A 22,310-nucleotide genomic window follows, 5' to 3' on the forward strand; every position below is an offset into this window, starting at 1 on the left:
GAAAGGACATCAACAATATCATGGGAGCATACCACATAGTCGTCACAGGTATGCTGACCCCTGTGCTGGTGACTGAATGCATCAGAGAGGACCTCAACACAGACCAGATAATCACGATGATTCCAGCAGCAAGGATCAAGATCAAAAACACATGAGGGCCAGCGCCACGGCTCACTGGGCTAATCCTCCGCCTGCGGCACCGGTACCCCAGGTTCTAGTCCTGGTTGGGGCACCAGGTTCTGTCCTGATTGCTCCTCTTCCAGTCCAGCTCTCTGTTGTGGCCCGGGAGGGCAGTGGAGGATGGCCCAAGTGCTTGGGCCCTGCACCCGCATGGGAGACCAGGAGGAGGCGCTCGGCTCCTGGTTTCAGATTGGCGCAGCGCGCTGGCCGTGGCAACCATATGAGGGGTGAACCAACAGAAGGAAAACTTTTCTGTCTCTCTTTCTCTCACTGTCTAACTCTGCCTGTCAAAAAAAGAAAGAAAAAAAAAACACACATGAGGATACACGTATTAAGACACAATAGACGTTTTGTCCTTTCTTTGCAAATCCTCGGCCCTCCATATTCATGATTCAACCAACTGTAAATCAAAAATACTCAGGAACAAAGTATGTCTATACGGAACATGTGCAGACTGTTTCTTCTTGTCACCATTCTCTAAACAACATATATAACAACTTTGGCCAGCGCCGCAGCTTAATAGGCTAATCCTCCATCTGCGGCGCCGGCACCCCGGATTCTAGTCCCGGTTGGAGCGCTGGATTCTGTCCTGGTCCCTCCTCTTCCAGTCCAGCTCTCTGCTGTGGCAGATGGCAGTGGAGGATGGCCCAGGTCCTTGGGCCCTGTACCCGCATGGGAGACCAGGAGAAGCACCTGGCTCCTGGCTTCGGATCAGCGCAGCGTGCAGGCTGTAGCAGCCACTTGGGGGGGGGGGGGGTGTACCAACAGAAAAAGGAAGACCTTTCTCTCTGTCTCTCTCTCTCTCTCTTAACTCTGCCTATCAAAAAAAATAAAAATTAAAAAAAAAAATTGTTCACATGTCATTTACATTGCATTAAGTATTTTAAGTAATCTAGGGGTGTTTTAAAGCATATGGGGAAAGTGCATACATTATATGAACATATTAAGACATTTTATATAAGGGTGCTACTAATGCACACTCTGGGTGGTAGCAGGTTGATGGCTCAAGTAGTTGGGTCCCTGCCACCCCAACAGGAGACCCAGAATGAGCTTCTGGTTCCCAGTTTCAGCCTGAGCCCAGCATAGGGTGCTATGGGTATTGGGAGAGTGAACCAGCATGGGAGCTCTCCTTCTCTCTCTCAAATAAATAAATAAATAAATAATAAGGCCGGCGCCGTGGCTCAATAGGCTAATCCTCTACCTTGCGGCGCCGGCACACCGGGTTCTAGTCCCGGTCAGGGCGCTGGATTCTGTCCCGGTTGCCCCTCTTCCAGGCCAGCTCTCTGCTATGGCCAGGGAGTGCAGTGGAGGATGGCCCAGGTGCTTGGGCCCTGCACCCCATGGGAGACCAGGAAAGGCACCTGGATCCTGGCTCCTGCCATCGGATCAGCGCGGTGCGCCGGCTGCAGCGGCGGCCATTGGAGGGTGAACCAGCGGCAAAGGAAGACCTTTCTCTCTGTCTCTCTCACTGTCCACTCTGCCTGTCAAAAATAAAAAAAATAAATAAATAAATAAATAAAATAAATAAATAAATAATAAAATAAAAAAGTAGCAGAGGTCAAGCTTGTTTGTCCCTACTTCTAGTAAGGCCTCTAATGGTTTGAGGGACACACTGCAAAACAAAAGGAAGTATTCTATTTTCTATTTTATTTTATTTTATTTTCTACAGCATTGTTAGATAGTTGTTTTAATTTGTATGCATTTTATATATCTACAGAGATAATCACAGTTTTTCACATTTAATGACTTAAACATGTATACAGGTTACTTTTCATTGAGCAATTTTTTTAGCCTTTATTTCAATTTCCTTTTTTCAATAAAACTTATCTGCTCATTATTCATGATGTCCTTGTTCATGAATTCTGCTTAAGAGTATCTACTTGAGGGGCCGGCATCATGTCACAGCAGATTAAGCCGCCATCTGTGACACTAGCGTCCCATATGGGTGCCAGTTTATGTCCCAGCTGTTCCACTTCCAATCCAGCTCCCTGCTAATGTGCCTGGGAAAGTAGCAGAAGATGGCCCAAGTGCTTGGGCCAATGCACCCATGTAGGAGAGCTGGATGAAGCGCCTGCCTTTGTCCTGGACCATCCCTGGCTGTTGCAGCCATTTGGGGAGTGAATCAATGGATGGAAGATCTCTTTCTCTCTCTGTAACTCTGACTTTCAAATAAGTTTTTTTTTTTTTTTTTTTTTTTTTTTTTTTTTTTTTTTAAAGAGTGTCAGGGCCGGCGCTATGGTACAGCAGGTTAACACCCTGTCCTGAAGTGCTGGCACCCCATATGGCCGCCAGTTTGAGACCTGGATGCTCCACTTCCGATCCAGCTCTCTGCTGTGGCCTGGGAAAGCAGGAGAAGATGGCCCAATCCTTGGGTCCCTGCACCCATGTGGGAGACCCAGAAGAAGCTCTTGGCTCCTGGGTTCAGATCAGCGCAACTCCGGCCATTGCAGCAATTCCCATTCCATTGGATAGAAGATTGCTCACTCGTTCTCTCTCTCTCTCTCTCTCTAACTCTGATTTTCAAATAAATAAATAAATCTTTTCAAAAAACAGAGTATCTAGTTGAAATTCTACTTACTTGGGATTGTCATATCTATATTCATTAAGTGAAGTAGGTCCAAAGGTTTTGTTTTTTAAGCTAACGCTATTGGATGGAATCAATGTCACATCTGGACCACAGATCAGGTGAGCAGCTTTCTACTCATTTCTGTATTCAGGAATCACTGACATAGAGCATTAAAATTACAAAGTATTGCCAGTAAAACCATCTAAGTCTTGAGTCATGATCAGATATTGAAAGCTTATAACAATGACATTTAGAAATAGTCATTACAGAAATTATTTTTGATAAATGCAGTATAGATACAGAGACTATCATATGACAATTAAACTGTTATGCTGGGGTCGGAGCTGTGGTGTTGTGGGTAAAGCCACCACCTGTAGTGCCACCATCCCATATGGGCACCAGTTCCAGTCCTGGCTGCTCCACTTCCGATCCAGCTCTCTGCTGTGGCCTGGGAAAGCAGCAGAAGATGGCCCAAGTCCTTGGGCCCTTGCACCTGCTTGGGAGACCTGGAAGAAGCTCCTGGCTCCTGGCTTCAGATCAGTGCAGCTCCGGCCATTGCGGCCAATTGGGGAGTGAACCAGCAATAGAAGACCCCTTCCCTCCCTTCCTCCCTCCCTCTCTCTTTCTCTCTATCCCTCCCTCACTCCCTCCCTGTGTAACTCTTAAAAATAAATAAATAAATCTTAAAAAAAAAAAACCTGCTATGTAGTAAGACAGAAGATTATAATGTTAAAATAAAAAAGCTAAATTATACATACTATATAGTTGTAGCTCCAGAAGAATCTATGAGAGAAACTTATCAGATAGCAGACTGAGCATACAAGTTTAATCCATCTCCTGCCTTAAGTTCTCTGAAGTGAGAGAAAAGATACCCCACCCTATACTAATGGGTCCATAGAGTCATTTAGCCAGATAGATAGATAAACAGATTCAGCCCAAGAATATTTTAAAAGATGTCATTAAGTAACTGGTAATATTGAGGAATTCCTAAAAGAAGATGAGATCAAATCTACGAAGACACAATCTTGAAGTATACAGATTAAAACAATCATATACCATTTTTCACCTATCAGATTGACAAAAGTGTTAATATTGACATTATCAAGTATTTGTAAATATCAGGGAAATAAGAACACTTAAACATCACTGGTATGAGTTTAAACTGGTGAATTCCTTTGGGAAAACAATTTGGTAGAATCTACCAAAACCAAAAATAGCATTCACTTTGAGCCAGCAATTCCACTCTCAGGCAACTATCCAACAAAAACACTTGCACATGTGCACAAAGACACATGCCTATATTGGACTACTTCACTCTAAAAACTTAAAGTCTGGGGCTGGCACTGAGGCACAGCAGTTTAACACCCTGGCCTGAAGCACTGGCATCCCATATGGGCACCAGTTCTAGTCCTGGCTGCTCCTCTTCCAATCCAGCTCTCTGCTATGGCCTGAAATAGCAGTGGAGGATGCCACAAGTGCTTGGGCCCCTGCACCCACATGGGAGACCCAGAAGAAGCTCCTGATTTGGATTGGCGCAGCTCCAGCCATTACAGCCATCTGGGGAGTGAACCGGCGATGGAAGACCTCTCTCTCTGTCTCTACCTCTCTCTGTAACTCTGTCTTTCAAATAAATAAAATAAATCTTAAAAAAAAAAAAAACACTTAAAGCCTATCAATAGGCAAATAGATAAATACTAAGCAATCCAAAAAACACTACAAAACCGTTAAAAATGACAGAAAAACAAATTGGACCTGTATGTCCTAATTTGGAGAGATTTCGCATGATATACTGTGTGCCATGGGTAAGTGAAAAATAGGAGACTTTCTATAAAACACAGAATACGAGTCCCTTTTTATAAGTATACATATACACACAACCCTATAAATGAACAGAGGCTGGAGCAGCACTCGCCAAATACTGACAGCAGTTACTTCTGGGGAAGGAAGTACGTACATTGGGGTACTGCGGAATGGTGAAGAGAGACTCTTGTTTGGTTCTGAATCTTACCACATTAAAAAAAAAAAAAGACAAAAAAACACACAATAAGACTGCATTTATGTGACAATTTTTAAATAATTTTCAAAAGTTGGGGCCAGTGCTGTGGCGTAGCAGGTAAAGCTGTCGCCTGCAGTGCCAGCATACCATATGGGTGCTGGTTTGAGTCCCAGTTGCTCCACTTCTGATCCAGCTCTCTGCTATGGCCTGGGAAAGCAGCAGAAGATAGCCCAAGTCCTTGGGCCCCTGCACCCATGTGGGAAGCTTGGCTCCTGGCTTTAGGTTGGCATAGCTCTGGCCATTGTGGCCAATTAGGGAGTGAATAAGTGGATGGAAGACCTCTTTCTCTCTCTGCCTCTCTCTCTGTCAAATAAAATCTTTTAAAAAAATAATAATTTTCAAAGGAAAGAAAGGAAGAATATGCACAGAGGAAAGACAAAAATACATAAAATATCAAGAATAAATGTTGTGTACAGATGACAGGCCACTTTAATAAGCATGTAAATAATATCTTTAAAATATTAAGATAGGATGGGCATTGGGCCTAGAGGCTGAACTGCTGGCTGGGACATTCACATCTCATATCAGAATCCCTGGGTTTCAGTTCCAGCTCCACTTTCAATTTCAGCTTCCTGCTAATACACACCTTGGGAGACAGCGGATAATGACTCAACTACTTAAGTCCCTGCCAGCCGTTCTGGGAGACCTGTATTGAGTTCCTGGCTCCAGGATTTGGTCTGGCCCAGTACTGGGCACTGTGGGAATAAATCAGCAGATGGGAGCTCTCTCTGTATGTATATATGTATACATATGTATGTATGTGTATCTATATCAAATATACAATTTTAAAAATAAGATAAACTTTTACGAAAATTGTGATTCTATGCAGCAGAGGAAACAATCAACAGAGTGAAGAAAAAAACCTATGGAATAGGACAAAATATTTGAAATCCATACATCTGACAAAGGGCAGGTATCTAAAATACATAAAAAATTCAAACTCAACAGCAAGAAAACAACCCAACTTAAAAACTGGCAAAGGACCTGAAAAGACATTTCTCAAAAGAAGACATACAAACGGTCAACAGGTGTATAAGAAAAATATTCAACATCATTATCAGGGAAATACAAATTAAAACCATGGTGAGATACCATTTTACACTTGTCAGAATGGCTATTATCAAAAAGACAAAAGATAAGTATTAGGATGTGGAGAAAAGAGAACACTTGTATACTGTTAGTGAGAATGTAAATTAGTATGTCCATAGTGGAAAACAACATGGAGAGAAGCTGGTGTTATGGCGCAACAGTTCAAGCTGTTGTCTATGATGTCACCTTATGAGCGCCAGTTCAATGGCCAACTGCTCTGCATCCAATCCAACTCCCTGCTAAAGCACCTGGGAAAGCATTAGAAGATGGCCCAAATGCTTGGGCCCTTGCCACCCACATGGGGGACCCAATTCAAATTCCATGCTCCTTGTTTTGGCCTGGACCAGGCCCACTGAGGCCATTTAGGGAGTGAAGCAGTGGATGGACAACCTCTGTCTCTCTAAAAAAACATTATGAAAATTCCTCAAAAAATTAAAAATTGGAACGGTGTTTGACCTAGTGGTTAAAATGATCACATCCCACATCAGAGTGGCTGGGTTGGATTCCTGGTTCCTGCTTCCTGCCAATGCAGACTTGCCAAATGCAGTTGAGCAATGTGATAGCTCAAGTAACTGGCAGTAAGAGACCCAGATTGAGTTCCTGGTTTCTGGTTTTGGCCTAGCAGGCCCTGTTATAGACATCTTCTGAGCAAACTAGTGGGTGGTAGCTCTATCTGTTACCACATGATCCAGAAATACCACTAATAGAAATAATATCAGTATGTTGAAGAGATACCTGTACTCCTACAGTCACTTAAGTATTTACAATAACCAAAATCTGAACCAACCCAAATGTCTCTCAAAGGATGAGTGGATAAAGAAAATGTGGTATATATACACAATGGAGTTCTGTAAAGCTTTTAAAAAGAAGAAAACTCAGTCATTTGCAACTACAAACATGAACCTGGAGGATAATATATCAGACACAAATACCACATAATCTTACTTAGTATGTGGAAAGTCAGAAAGCTAAACTCACAGAAGAGACTAGAATGATGAATATGAGGGCTGGGGTGGGAGAGGGAAGATGTCTGTCAAAGTACACAAAATCTCAATAAGAAGGAGGAAGATTCAACCCATCTCCCCTATAACGTGGTGACCAGTTAATAACAACTTGTTGATGTGGGTTAATGCATATGTTAGCTCCATTTAGCCATTCCACAGTGTATATGTATTTTAAAACATCATTATGTACACAAATAAAATACATTTTGTCATAAAAATAAAAAAGTGATACAAGTGTGTTTTGATATCTATGTTATTTGTTCATTGTCAGCTAAAGGTGGTGAAGACAAGATGGTATACCATCCTCCAGTGAGACCGGATTCCTACAGCTTTTTCCAAACAAGGAGCTAAAGCAATTATACCTTGTCACACTTGTAGAATGACCTCATTGTTTTAAGCAAAAATTATATAATTATGCCTAAAAATGGATCGATCAGCATGATGGAAAGTGAAATATACCTAGAAAATCTACAAAGTTGCTTTTATACTAGTTTTCAAATTGCTACAAAAGACAAAAGATTATCATTCTATTATAAAGTAAATTACACTGGGAATCCAAATTATTTGCCTTAAATCACAAACCAAGTCAGTAGTAGACAAAAAGTTTCATTTAAGGAGCTCTTGGTAGTTGACCAATCAAGGACTTTATGATCTAATGATAAAGACAACATGAAGCTAATATGCAGTAATAGAAGGCTAATTCAATACCAAAATGACTGGAATAACCAACAGGAGCTAAGAAAGAGGAAATATCCACATCAGGTAAAGCAGTTGAGCACACAGGCCTATCGGCAACCAATTGAGTACTCCATCAGGACTTCAGCCATCTCAACCCAGATCCCAGTGTAACCTTGAAACTAAGATTTCAACTGCACTTTATTTTAACGAGAAAGCAAAATTGAGCAAACTCTCCAAAATGTTCTTTTACCTCCATGATTCTGGTGTACAGATCATTAAGTCTAGACAGACTATGCCAGCCATAACACTCCCTCAAAACAATTAGAAAAGGGCCGGCGCTGCGGCTCAATAGGCTAATCCTCCACCTTGCGGCGCCGGCACACCGGGTTCTAGTCCCGGTCGGGGCGCCGGATTCTGTCCCGGTTGCCCCTCTTCCAGGCCAGCTCTCTGCTATGGCCAGGGAGTGCAGTGGAGGATGGCCCAGGTGCTAGGGCCCTGCACCCCATGGGAGACCAGGAAAAGCACCTGGATCCTGGCTCCTGCCATCGGATCAGCGCGGTGCGCCAGCTGCAGCGGCGGCCATTGGAGGGTGAACCAACGGCAAAAGGAAGACCTTTCTCTCTCTGTCTCTCTCTCACTGTCCACTCTGCCTGTCAAAAATAAAAAAAATAAATAAATAAAAATAAAAAAAAACAATTAGAAAAGATAAGGGAGATGGGGACTTTTCTGCAGAAAGCTGCAACACTTCCAATCTTTCCTCTTCTACCTTTTCTCTAACTAGCATCTCCTCCAAGAGACAATACAGAAATTTTAGGGACTGGGGAACACATTACACAAAACCTAAATGAAAATACAATCTCCCTGTTTGGAATTTTAGCGTCAGACAGGATGGCAGCAACATCCACCTCCACCCAAGTTTCTTCCTTTTTGGCAGCACAAGAAGAGCTATTTACAATCTAGGTTTTCCTCCCTATCGCAGCTGTCCTAATAGGATTTTCTAAAACAGTAAGTATCAAAGGATTCTCACCAGCAAACAAAAGCTGAATACAATGCACCAAGAATACCAAGGGGGAAAAAAGTAAAACACAGTTCAGAAGATTCATGGACAAAGTTCAACTTGTATAGATTGTGCAGAAATGCAATAGCTACTCTTGGCCTGCAGCTCAAAGCCTCAGAATAATTTTTATGGGTCTTAGAGCAGTCACAGCAATCCTGTGTGATGAAACTACAGAACCTAGATCAACAGCGTGGCCTCTGCGGTTAGCAGACCCAACTCCAAAACTTGTCTCTGTCACTTGTCAGCTGTGTGACCTTGGACAGCCCACTTCATCCTCCAAACCAGTCTCTGCATCTGTAAAACCTGGATAGGCTCCCCAGGACTTAAACAGTTCATGGAAACTTGAGCCAGGTTACTAGCATTAGCACTGGGAGGCCTGTGATGTGTCAAACAGCTCAACCGCTTCAACATGATGCTGAAGCACAGCAAGCCTTGCCGAGAGCAAGAACAAACAAGACTGATGAGAACTTGTGACTAATTCTACCTCAAAGGCCATCCCTTTAAAAGCTGACTGCACCTTTACACACGGCAGGTACTGTGCTGGATTTGGAGGTATCAAGGAATAAGAAGTTCATACAAACATAGTCCACTCTGGTGAGGCAAGAGCTGAATGAGGTCGCTTGAGGGATCTTTAAAAAGTTCACTTAAGTTTATCCATGTGGTGGTAGATACTTATTCAAAGCCCTATTTGCAACAGCCCAATTCGGAGAAAAGGCTAGTAATGTGATAAAGGCAGTTAAGTCAGCCATGCTGGTCCTCAGTGTCCCCTGAACCATAAGACTGATAATGGGCCAGCGTATACATCACAGGAATTTAATTCCTTCCTGAGGTCCTGGAACATACAGTATGCCACAGGTATCCCATACAACCCACAAGGATAGGCAATCATTGAAAGAACTCACAGGACAATTAAAGATCTCTTACTAAGACAGAAAAACAATCATATGCCCCCAGACCCACAGCTTGCTTTGACTGAGGTCCTTTTCACTATCAATTTTCTTACTTTTGATTCCCAAGGGAATCAAAACACTGGGGACCCTTTCCATCCCAGACCCCAGCCCCTATGGTTAGGTGTAAAGATCCTCTGACAGGAGAATGAAAGGGACCACACCCTCTGCTAACCAAGGGCCGAGGATATGCTTGTGTCTTTTCAGAGAATGCGGGACAGCCTATTTGGGTACCAGCCAGAAACATCAAGCTTGCAACTGACAGTCAACCAGAACCAGCTGAACAAGACTGAGAGTCCACCTTGTTAGCGGACACACCTGCTACTGATTGTCACGCTGCTGCCCTATCATCCTGTCCTGATGAACTGCCCATAGCCACATCCGCTACTGTTTTATACCCCACTAGCTCTGGTTAGCCACTCAAATGGTCCACAGCCTGTGTGCGGTCACGCCACTCCTGATTACCATTGTTCCTCATTCCTACCCAAATCTGAGCAAGCACTCCTGTGGTCTCCTGTTTTGACGCTGGTTAGTCAACGAAGGGTAAGATCCCCTGGGGGACAACCTAAAACAGGCACAGCCGCATAGAGACCACATGGAAATGGGGTCAACAATGGTATGGCCAAGAGTCATGCCTCCCATTGCTCAAAAATAAGCAAAAAGGGGGAAATGTGGAATGAGAAGGCCATGCCAAGATGGCCACTGGCAATGGAGCCTGCCTGGCAACAGGCTGTGATTGCATGCCTTCGGAAACTGCCTGGTAACAGGCTGTGATTGGTTAGGGCATAGACTGCCCCTTGACCAGACTGGCTGCCTTGGCTAGTTAAGCTGCTATACCAACTGAAACAAATGAATCTGCAGGCTGCACACCTTGGGTCTGTGTGGTGACTCCACACCTCTTGCCCCCACCACACTCCTCCTCTCAGAACAAATCCACCTCAACAGGACAGGACTGGGCATTTCCATATTCCACAGTCCCTGGAATCTGTAGAATTCTGCAATTATCACCCTCTAACCAAACATGACTTGCTGGCACCTGTGGATACCATGAAAATGTCAACTAAGATTTTCTACAAAGACAATATCTAATTTTTGAATTGTAGACTCCATTAATGGTTCAGAATACATAACAACACAGCCAATTTATTCAAAAGCACAATGAGCTATACAATCATCTGGAACAGTACAGCCAACAAGTCAAAAGTTTTCCCAGAACACCCCAAAGCATAATTCTATGTAGACTCTACTCCACTGGCCATAAGTCTGTTCTAAAATACATTCAATTTTTAGGGTAGTAGAACATCTTTCCAGAAAAGTAAAATCTAAAGCATGTCTCAAAGAAAATGAAATTGATGCCTGGTTTTAGGATTTCTTTGGCCACAGTCAACCCTGGAACACCGTCATCTAGGACTCAGGTGGGCCTTTCTCTCAAAATGAACTTTTTAATTTCATTTTCCACAAACTTTTTGAAGTCCTCTCATATTCATCAGGCATGTGAAGTGTCTGCTCTATGTGTCAAGCACTATTCAAGGGGCTAGAGACACAGAATGGAAAAAAACCAAGTTCTTGCCCTCATAGAGCATGAATTTAAGAGGGAGGGGGACGGCACATGTAAATAAACAGAGAGCACGATTCTAGATAGTCGTAAGGACCAAAGAGCAGCAAAGGATGGACAATGGTGGTGGTGTCTTAGATAAGGTAACCAGGGATGACCTCAGAAGATGACCTTTGAGAAGAGATCTGAGATAAAGTGAAGGAATGAGCAAGGTAGCGTTGAGGGAGACAGCATTGAAAGCAGAACCCCTGAAAAGGAAAATGTTTGACATGTGGCGAGAAAGCCAGGGAGGAGCAGGGATCACAAAGGACAGTGAGGCAGGGTCCACTCAATAAGCACCCACCTGACATTTTTTATTTATTTATTTATTTATTTTTGACAGGCAGAGTGGACAGTGAGAGAGAGAGAAACAGAGAGAAAGGTCTTCCTTTGCCGTTGGTTCACCCTCCAATGGCCGCCGCGGCCAGCGCGCTGCGGCCGGCGCACTGCACTGATCCGATGGCAGGAGCCAGGCACTCATCCTGGTCTCCCATGGGGTGCAGGGCCCAAGGACTTGGGCCATCCTCCACTGCACTCCCTGGCCACAGCAGAGAGCTGGCCTGGAAGAGCGGCAACCGGGACAGAATCCGGTGCCCTGACCGGGACTAGAACCCGGTGTGCCGGCACCGCAAGGACATTTATTATTGCTAAATGCCAGAGGCTGAGCACAGAGGAAGACACAAGCTAAAGGAAAAGAGGGAAGTCTACGGCCATACCACCCGAAACGTGACCTCATCTGAGGGAAAAGGGGAAGACTCACTTTCTTTTTTTTTTTTTTTTTTTTTTGACAGGCAGAGTGGACAGTGAGAGAGAGAGACAGAGAGAAAGGTCTTCCTTTTGCCGTTGGTTCACCCTCCAATGGCCGCCGCGGCCGGCGCACCGCGCTGATCCGATGGCAGGAGCCAGGAGCCAGGTGCTTTTCCTGGTCTCCCATGGGGTGCAGGGCCCAAGCACCTGGGCCATCCTCCACTGCACTCCCTGGCCACAGCAGAGGGCTGGCCTGGAAGAGGGGCAACCGGGACAGAATCCGGCGCCCCGACCGGGACTAGAACCCGGTGTGCCGGCGCCGCTAGGCGGAGGATTAGCCTAGTGAGCCGCGGCGCCGGCCTGGGAAGACTCACTTTCAAAAGGGGGTACAGATGCTAAAGTCTAAACCATGATAAGGCAGTAAGTCTCCATGTGCATGATCCAGTTTGAGTTCCAGGCTCCTGGCCATCAGCCTGGTTTATATCTGGCTGTTGGAATGTATTTGGGGAGTGAGCCAGATGGTAAAAGATATATCTAGCTAGCTAGCTATATCTTTCTCTCTGCCTTGAAAATAACAACACAACAAAACCATTGACAATCTCTTGCTGGGACATATGCGAAAGTTGTGAGACATGTGCACACAGAACAGAGACAGAAGAACCTTAAGTAGGAACCAAAGTGCCCAGCCCATTTCCATGTGACCACTCTGTGGGATCACATTTGTGGACTGAATGATACCCTAGAGTGGCTCTTAGCTGGCAGTAAACATGCTTCACGTGGTTGTCCAGCTGCTTCACAGCTTACTTTGCACAGACAAGTAACAGCATCTCAACTGGCCAATTCAGTTCAACACATGTTTATGCCAGGGAGCTGGGTCATCCCTGCCTTCGAGTAGAGTAGGGAAGGCAGACCAAGTAAACAAATGACAGTACTGCCCAGTGTGCAACATTCTGAAGAGGAAGTGCACAAAGTGGCTTACAGGGAAGTGGGAATAGTGAGGCTCCACAAAAGAGGAGATCCTCCAACTTAGTCTTCAAAGCTTTGGAGGAATCATCCAGGCAGAAGAAACAAAGCAACACCTGGGTTCCAGGTCCTCCACGTGGTCTTGGCAGAGCAGAACAACCGCAGGTCACTGTGAGCAGCTTGCACGTCAAGTGAGAGAACGGTGACTCCAAGGTAAAGAGGCGCACGGGCAGACCAGGAGGGGTCCAGCACGCCACTGAAGTTTCAAGCAAGGAATGACCAAATGTGTGTTTAGAAAAATCCTCCTGTTGAGGACAGTGGTATGGCACAGTAGAGTAAGCCACCACCTATGATGCTGGCATCCTCTCTCAAAGTGCCTGTTTGTGTCTCAGCTGCCCTGTTTCCCATATAGTTTTTTACTGTGCCTGGGAAAGCAGTGGATGATGGTCCAAGCCCTCGCCACCCATGTGAGAGACCTGGAGTGAAGTTCCAGGCTCCCGGCTTCAGCCTAGCCCAGCCCCGGCCATAGCAGTCATTCAGGAAGTGAATGAGCAGATGGAAGACGCCTATGTGTCTGTCACCCTCTATCTCATCTTCCATCTCTCTCTCCTTCCTTCCCTCTCTCCCTCCCTCTCTCTGTCACTCTGCTTTTCAAATAAATATATTTAAAAAAGAAATACTCATTTTTTAAAAAAGAAAAATTTTTCTATTGACAGCTGGGGGTGGCCACACTCAGATGGTCAATTTGTTATTCACCTAACTGTTCCAACAGGCTGATATCTTTCAGAATTAAAAAAAAAAAAAATCACAGGGCTAGGGTTTGGCTTAGCGGTTAAGGTACCAGTTAGGAGGTCTGTGCCCACACTGGAGTGCTGGGTTCAATGTCCAGCTCTAGCTCCTGATGCTAGCTCCCTGATATTGTGGACCCCGAGAAGCAGCACTGATGTCTCCAGTAGTTGGGTTCCTGCAACCCAGACGGCAGATCTGGTTGAGCTCCTGGCTTCCTACACTTAGGGAATAAACTAATGGTTGGGAGCTGTTTCTCTTTCTCTATCTCTGCTTCTCCACCTCTCAAATATTTTTAAAAAATAATTATGTTAAGCAGTTGTGTAAATGATGGACTAGAAAAAGTATGTGATTAGACTCAGGGAGCCAAGTTGGAAGTTACCAATTCAGGCACCAAATGAGGGCCCAAATGAATGCAGTGGTTAAGGGAAACAGAGAAAAACAAGGATGGAATCAGTAGAAAAGATAGGACTCAGGATGGAGGGCACTGGAGTGCATGAACTGTGCAATTCAGAGGACAACGGAAGTAAATTCAGGAGGGAAACCAGGATCATCTTGTTTTGTGATTGTGAGTAGCATGAGGCAGGGAGAGTTTTGTTTTATATTTGTTAAGGCTGAAAAGAATTTTGGCTCCCACATGTAGATGTCTGGTGGATACAAGGGTCTAGATCAGAAATAGTTTAAAATGACAATGTTCAAATGTTCACATATTCATGTTATCTATAATTGACCCTAAAAACAATATTATGGAGTAGGAAAATAGATACTGTTTTTTCCATTTTACAGATAAGGACATTGAAGTTCAAGTGAGTTGCTGATTATCAGCCAGTTAATTAAATGAAACATGAAGCAGAACCCCATGTTTGACCACTAGCGCATGTTTCTTTCAGTCTGCCCAGGTCCTTGACCCTGAATGTTGAGAGAAAACAACTTGTAGCTCTGTGGTATCTCCCGGCACTAGTTCTCAGGAGGTCAAAGGCTCTCAGAGCATTAGATCAGGAAAAGGCCTTCTGGATCACAGACCCTATACAGAGGAAGCAAAGGCAATGAACTTGAAGGTATGTGATCTTGGCAATTCAGAGGATAGCGAGAGTAAATTCAGTAGGAAAACCAGGGTTGGCTGGTTTGATCACTGTACAGGTTGAGGTAGGGGGAGTACAGGGATGATGGAGAGGGAGTTTTGTTTCAGATTATTAAAGCAAATTTTAACTCCCACATATTGATCTCTCATCAATTCTTCATTAATTCGTGAAGTCTAAATAGGAGTTTGTCTAATCAATCTTTTTCTGCCTAAGGCCCTTGCTGTCTTCCTCTCAAAGACAGATTTTTCTCTGAACCTCAGGTAGGGCTGGAAGTTCTTTCAATACAATGAAACACTGTCCCAAATCAGTATAATTTAGAAAAGACTCCATCTTACTAAAATGAATTTGACACATCCTTACTTAAATGATTTCTACATACTTAATGGTTGAGAGTAAAAGGAGAACTACAAGCAGCTTAGGAAACCACCCCCACCCGCAAAGCTCATTATCTTTGGAGAAAGACAACACCTACAGGTACAAAACAATCACAAAATCCCCACACAACAGGGCCAAAGGAGCCCAGTTACCTTGGAAGCATTGAACTTGTACTTTCATCTCTGCTCCCTCTTAAAACACATTAAAATCAGGGTAAAGACAAACAAAAAGCACAAAAGGAACAGAAGGGAAGGTAACAATGGACATAAAATATCAATCTTTTTAAAAGATGGAGACAGGTAAATTAGCAGAGTTGGATTCCTATACCCAGGGAAGGGGATGCTAACTCACACACCAGCCCTGCGGAGGCGCAGGGATTGGAGGCCCTGGGTGGCAGTGGAGGCCAGTGATGAGGAGGAGTGGAAAGTCAAGGCTTGATACAAATCCTGGGTAAGACATGTTGGGTCACCAGCTCTACTGTCACCTCCAGAGCAACCAGGAGACTATTCCTCCCCTACCCAGGCAAAAGAATGTGGCTCTAGACCTGTGGACTGGAGCAGCAGAAGGCAGAGCAAGGCACTGTACTGAAAAGACAGGCTCTGAAAGTCTGTATCTTGAAGGACATGATCCCAACCCGAGTCCACCTCACTTCTAGTATGCTGGTAGCTCCACCTCCACCACCAAAGAGGACAAATAAAGACTCTTTCAGGGCCAGTGCTGTGGTGCAGTAGGTTAAGCCACCACCTGCAAAGCCAGCATCCCATATCGGCACTGATTCAAGTCCAGAAAATGGCCCAACTCCTTGGGACCCTGCCCCTATGTGGGAGACCCAGAAGAAGTTCCTGGCTGTGGCCTGACCCAGGCCTGACTGTTGTGGCCATTTGGAGAGTGAACCAGTGGATGGAATTGTCTAACTCTGCCTTATAAATGAATGACTGGATGGAAGGAAGGAAGAATCAATCTTTGCTGGAGAAGGACTTAACAGAGAAGAACAAGGGGGCTGACTTCTGGGGACCTCCCAACCAAATGGGATTCTTGCCTAATCACACTACTTTCTACCAGGTCCATTCTTGGGGCCAGCATTGTGGCGCAGTGGTGAAGCCACTGCCTGCAGTCCCATATGGGTGGCAGTTGAGTCGTGGCTGTTCCACTTCCAATCCAGCTCTCTGCTGTGGCCTAGGAAAGTAGTGGAAGATGGTCCAAGTCCTTGGGCTCCTGCACCCATTTGGGGGACCTGGAGGAAGCTCCTGGCTCCCAGTCAGCCCAGCTCCAGGCCACTGCAGCCATCTGCTGAGTGAACTAGTGGATGGAGGGCTTCTCTTTCTCTCTCTCTCTCTCTCTCTCTCTCTCTCTCTCTGTAACTCTTTCAAGTGAATAAACCTTTAAAATAAAAAATAAAGTCCATCCTTAACAAGTTCTTTCCACCTCTGTATCCAATCATCTTTTTGGTGTCCAAGAACTCAGAGACATTTGAGAAAAGCCTTAAACATGAAAAAATGATTCGAAGAAACAAAGAGAAACAAACCTCAAAAATAAAAACTTATCACCACACAGAAACAGGATAAAAAAAACCAAACTGGTGAAAAGCTTTTGTAAATTAAAATAATAGTGAAAATAAAAATACAAATAACCAAAAGATAAAGCTGAATAAATTATTCATGAAACAGAGTCAAGACAGAGATGGGAAACAGGAACGATAAGAAGAAAATTGGAGGACTAACAGTTACAGAAAAGAGACAGGAAAAAAGGAGAAAATTATCAGAGAAATAAATTTTCCTTGAATGTCCAGTTGAAAGAATAAACTGGGACTCAGTATAAGACCTATATACTTTGAAATTTCAGAATATATAGGATAAGCAGAACACAGTTCCATAGAGGAAAAAGTTCACAAAGAACTAAATGGTATTGGGATTTTAATAGCATCTCCAGATATCATAAGACAAAGGAGAAATGCTTTCAAAATTCTGAGGTGAAATGATTTCTAACAGAGAATTCTATAGCAGACAAATTATCAGTCAAGTTTTAAAAGAGAATAGAGATATTTTTAGACACATAGGGTCTCAAATTTTACCTCCCACACCCGTATTATTAGGAAGTGAATGGAGAATGTATTCTGCCAAATAAATGAGCAAACCAAGAAGGAGGAAGATAGGCACTCGGGAAATGGGGCAAAGGGACTGAGTCATACAGCGTGTCTCAAGAATCGCAGTCCCGGCCGTAGCTGCAGAATTCAGGGAACCACAGACAGACTGCAGGAGAAAAGGAAACCGACAAGAGCCAACGATGGACCTGCCTAGCTTTTGGGAAAGAGGTTTTAGGGATTTAAGGATCATGGTTGTGATTTAGGAAGTAAGAGTGAGCAGGACAGAAAAAATTCAGAACATACACAAGAGGGGTGGGCTTTTGGCCCAGCAGTTAAGTTGTTACTTGGGATACCCACATCTCTTATAAAAGTGTCTGGATCCAAGTCCTAGCTCCACTTCTGACTCCAGCTTCCTACCAGTGCACACACTGGGAAGTAGCAGGTGATGGCTCAAGTATCTGGGTCCCTGCCACCCACGTGGGAGACCTGGATTGAGTTCCTGGCTTCAGTCTAACCTAGCCCTAGCTGTTTCAGGAATCTGGGGAGTGAACCAGCGGATGGAAGATACCCACCCCTTCTCTCTGCCCTTCAAAATAAAAATAAATTTATGTATTTTTAAAAAGTGAAAAAGAAAACCAACAGAAGCAACTGATGAATCATAAAAAAAAAAATCACAATCTAGTGATCTGTGGCTCACAGGTGAGTAATACCAGCAATCATAATAACACAAAAGTAAGCATGAAATCCTGACGTAAATAAAAATTGTGATACATCTGAAGGACAAACTGGAAGGCAGTGGACCGAGAGAGTGTAAGAAAGCCAAACCCTCCACTTCTACAACGGAGATAACAGAGGAGGTCTAAGAAAGAAAGAACAGCCTAAGTACAATAATCAGAAGTACAGAGGAAACACAAGCAGCAGCACATGAGCTGCAAGTAGCTGCTTTTCAAATGATGGGTTAGGCGTGCAAAAACGGCCTTCTGGCCACAATGGTACAGAAAGGATTCTGTTGCTACACGGCAAGTAGGAGAAGCCCTTATCAACCAAGAAATGTTCAGTATAATTCTAGTAACCTTGGGTTGTTATGGCCATATGTTTTGTGTTTCAAGCATATGATAAAAAGCCATGACATTTTAAAAACTGTTTTCCACTTTACTTGAAACGCAGAGGGATATAGAGACAGAGGGAGAGAGATCTCCTACCTGCTGATTCACTTCCTAAATACCCACAACAGCCAAGGCTCGGTCAGCTGAAGCCAGAAGCCTGGACTTCAATTTGGGTCTCCTCATGGGGGTGGCAGGGACTCAACTACTTGAGCCATCCTCAAAAGCAGTGGCTTTGAAGGGCTTATTCCCTCATGAGAGACAGATACATGCAGTAAAGGCAATGCCCCATTTTAACTGCATACGGGACACAGTTCCCACAACAAGCCTGGAAGGTGATAGCTTCCTTGTTCCACAAAGCCAGCAAGGAGTTCTTCCCTCTCTCATCCTGCCAGAAACAATTCTCTCCAGGCTAGACACACAGGCTATAAGCAATGTTGCCCTTCTATTCTGTTCTGGGCTCTTCCAGCCAGAAATCTGCGTGGACACATACAACCCCCACCTGAACCCTCACATCTGCAGGTCCCAGAAACAGAGACTCTTCCAAACCTCCTCATGTGAGCGCTCTCAGGACTGCTATTTTAAGCCACTGCTATCGCAGGCAAGTTAGGCAGTCCTGCCTCTCCAGGCCTGGAATAGGAAGGCAGACTGTGGGCATCTCATGAGGTGGGCAGAGTAAGGCTGTCCTTTCATTACGCACATGGACATGACAACCTGAGGAGTATACCACACGAAGTGAAAGCCACTACAGTTCTCTGCAGGCATTAAGGTGTATTCTTGAGGGCTGCAAAATGAATTGGATCTTTTTTTAAAAAAATTTATTGGGCCGGCGCCGCGGCTCACTAGGCTAATCCTCCGCTTAGCGGCGCCGGCACACGGGGTTCTAGTCCCGGTCGGGGCATCGGATTCTGTCCCGGTTGTCCCTCTTCCAAGCCAGCTCTCTGCTGTGGCCAGGGAGTGCAGTGGAGGATGGCCCAGGTGCTTGGGCCCTGCACCCCATGGGAGACCAGGAAAAGCACCTGGATCCTGGCTCCTGCCATCGGATCAGCGCGGTGCGCCGGCCGCAGCGCGCTGGCCGCGGCGGCCATTGGAGGGTGAACCAACGGCAAAGGAAGACCTTTCTCTCTGTCTCTCTCTCTCACTGTCCACTCTGCCTGTCAAAAAAAAAAAAAAAAAAAAAATTTATTGGAAAGGCAGAGTTACAGAGAGGTAGAGACAGAGAGATTTTCCATCTGCTGGTTCACTCCCCAGATGGCCACAACAGCTGGAGTTGCACCAATCCGAAGCCAGGAGCTTCTTCTGGGTCTCCCACGTGGGTGCAGGAGTCCAAGGACTTGGGCCATCTTTTACTGCTTTCCCATCCCATAGCAGAGAGCTGGATCAGAAGAGGAGCAGCCAGGAATAGAAATGGCACCCACATGGGATGCTGGTGTTTCAGGCCAGGGCTTTTAACACGCTGCTCCACAGCGCTGGCCCCATGAATTGGGATCTTAAAAGCCATATTTCTCGAAAGGTCTATGCTATTGGGGGGGGGGGGGGGGAGGCATTATCTATTATTTGATTCAATTTGCCTTGATAATGGTTTTTGAGAGAGAGAGAGAGAGATTGATTGATTTGAAAGGCAGAGTCACAGAGAGAGAAAAGGACAGAGATTTTCCACCTGCTGGTTCACTTCCCAAATGGCTGCATCAACCGGGGCTGGGCCAGGCCAAAGCCAGGAGACAGAAACTTCTTACAGGTCTCGCAAGTGGGTAGCAGTGGCTCAGATTTTTGGGCCACCTTCCACTGCTTTCCTAGATGGAACAGCAAGGAGCTGGATTGGAAGTGGATCAGCACCAATATGGGATGCTGGCACTGCAGGCCACAGCTTAACCTGTTGTGCCACAGCGCTGGCCAACAATGTTTTTTGGGTTTTCTTGTTTGTTTATTTTTAAGATTTTGTTTATTTGAGAGGTAGAGTTACAGGCAGTGTGAGGGAGAGACAGAGAGAAGGGTCTTCCATCCACTGACTGACTCCTCAAATAACCTCAAGGGCTGGAGCTGAGCCAATCGGAAGCCAGGAGCTTCTTCCAGGTCTCCCATGTGGGTGCAGGGGCCCAAGTGCTTGAGCTATCTTCTATTGCTTTCCCAGGCCATAGTAGAGAGCTGGATTGGAAGAGGAGCAGCCGGACTAAAACCAGTACCCAAACAGGAAGTCACTGCCACAGGCAGAGGATTAACCTACTGTGCCACAGCACTGGCACCAACAATGGCTTCCTAACACTGGAACATTCACTGTTTCTGTTTCACAACTGCAAAGAAGGCAGAGAACTGCCAAACCACATGAAAATGGTCTCTCGAATTCAAAATTCTAAGCGTGAATCATTCAATATATTCACTTGCTGAGAAGGACATCAGCACATTGCACACTTCATGACTAGACACTGCACCTGTCTTGTACCACCTTCCCAAGGAGCAAGCACAAAGTACCTAAAATTGTGGAGAAAGGGAAAAGGGTGGGGGGTGTCACTGTATTATTCTAGGTGTCTTATGATGATTAAGACTGAGTCCTGGCCAGCGCCGTGGCTCACTTGGCTAATCCTCCGCCTGCGGCACCAGCACACCGGGTTCTAGTCCTGGTTGGGGCGCCGGATTCTGTCCCAATTGCTCCTCTTCCTGTCCAGCTCTCTGCTGTGGCCCGGGAGGGCAGTGGAGGATGGCCCAAGTGCTTGGGCCCTGCACCCGCATGGGAGACCAGGAGGAAGCACCTGGTTCCTGGTTTTGGATCGGCGCAGTGCGCCAGCCGTAGCGGCCATTTGGGGGGTGAACCAATGGAAAGGAAGACCTTTCTGTCTCTCTCTCTCTCTCTCTGTCTCTCTAATTCTGCCTGCCTGTCCAAAAAAAAAAAAAAAAAACCAAGAGTCCTACCTGAAAGGAAGTCAGAGACACAGAAGCAGAAACACTATGCAGCAATGAGAAGTGTACAAACGCTAAGGGAACACAGGATGGCTTGGACAGGGGATTCCATTAGGAAAAAAAGGGGGGGGAGGGAGTGCAAGGGAAATGAAAACAGGAGAAAAAGTGTGATTACCCTGAAGCCACTTTGATTTTTTTTTTTTTTTTTAAGAAAGTCATGGGTTGTTTTTTTTTTTTTAATTTATTTATTTTGACAGGCTGAGTGGACAGTGAGAGAGAGAGACAGAGAGAAAGGTCTTCCTGCCCCGCGCTGATCCGAAGCCAGGAGCCAGGTGCTTCTCCCGGTCTCCCAAGCCGGTGCAGGACCAAGCACTTGGGCCATCCTCCGCTGTACTCCCGGGCCACAGCAGAGAGCTGGACTGGAAGAGGAGCAATCGGGACAGAATCCAGCGCCCCGACTGGGACTAGAACCCGGGGTGCCGGCGCCGCAGGCGGAGGATTAGCCTATTGAGCTGTGGCGCCAGCCTGAAAGTCATGGTTTTCTATATTCCTCACACAGACCTTTCTTTCCTAGAAGACTATGCTCCCGGAGCTGGCACTGTGGCATAGCGGGTAAAGCTGCCTGCAGTGCCAGAATCCTACATGGGTGCCGGTTCTAGTCCCAGCTGCTCCACTTCCAACCCGGCTCTCTGCTATGACTTGGGAAAGCAGTAGAAGATGGCCCAAGTCCTTGGGCCCCTGCACCTACTGGGAGACCCAGAAGCTGCTCCTGGCTCCTGGCTTCAGATCAGCACAGCTCTGGCCATTGCGGCCATCCGGGGAATGAACCAGTGGATCAAAGACTTTCTCTCTCTCTCTCTCTCTCTCTCTTCCTCTCCCCTGCCCCACCTCTCCTTCCCTATGTAACTCTGACTTTAAAATAAATAAATAAATCTTAAAAAAAAAAAAAAAAAAGAAAAAAAAGACTATGCTCCCTCCCAACTCTTCCCCAGACCCCAGCTCATCTTGCCTCCTCAACTCCTGTTCAGTGCTGAGTGCTGAGCAGAGCTCTCCTACTCCATGAACTTCCTTCACCTTCCCAGGCCAGCCAGAGATCTTCATGAGC

General features: G+C 45.4%; 1 protein-coding gene across 13 annotated transcripts in view; it reads right to left on the reverse strand.

Annotated features, from left to right (window-relative positions):
* Window positions 1–22,310, reverse strand: part of ANKS1A (ankyrin repeat and sterile alpha motif domain containing 1A) — a 211,299-nt gene that overhangs the window by 117,681 nt on the left and 71,308 nt on the right. The window lies entirely within an intron of this gene.

This window comes from Oryctolagus cuniculus, chromosome 5 (genome assembly GCF_964237555.1).
Source record: "Oryctolagus cuniculus chromosome 5, mOryCun1.1, whole genome shotgun sequence".
Lineage (NCBI taxonomy): Eukaryota > Metazoa > Chordata > Mammalia > Lagomorpha > Leporidae > Oryctolagus > Oryctolagus cuniculus.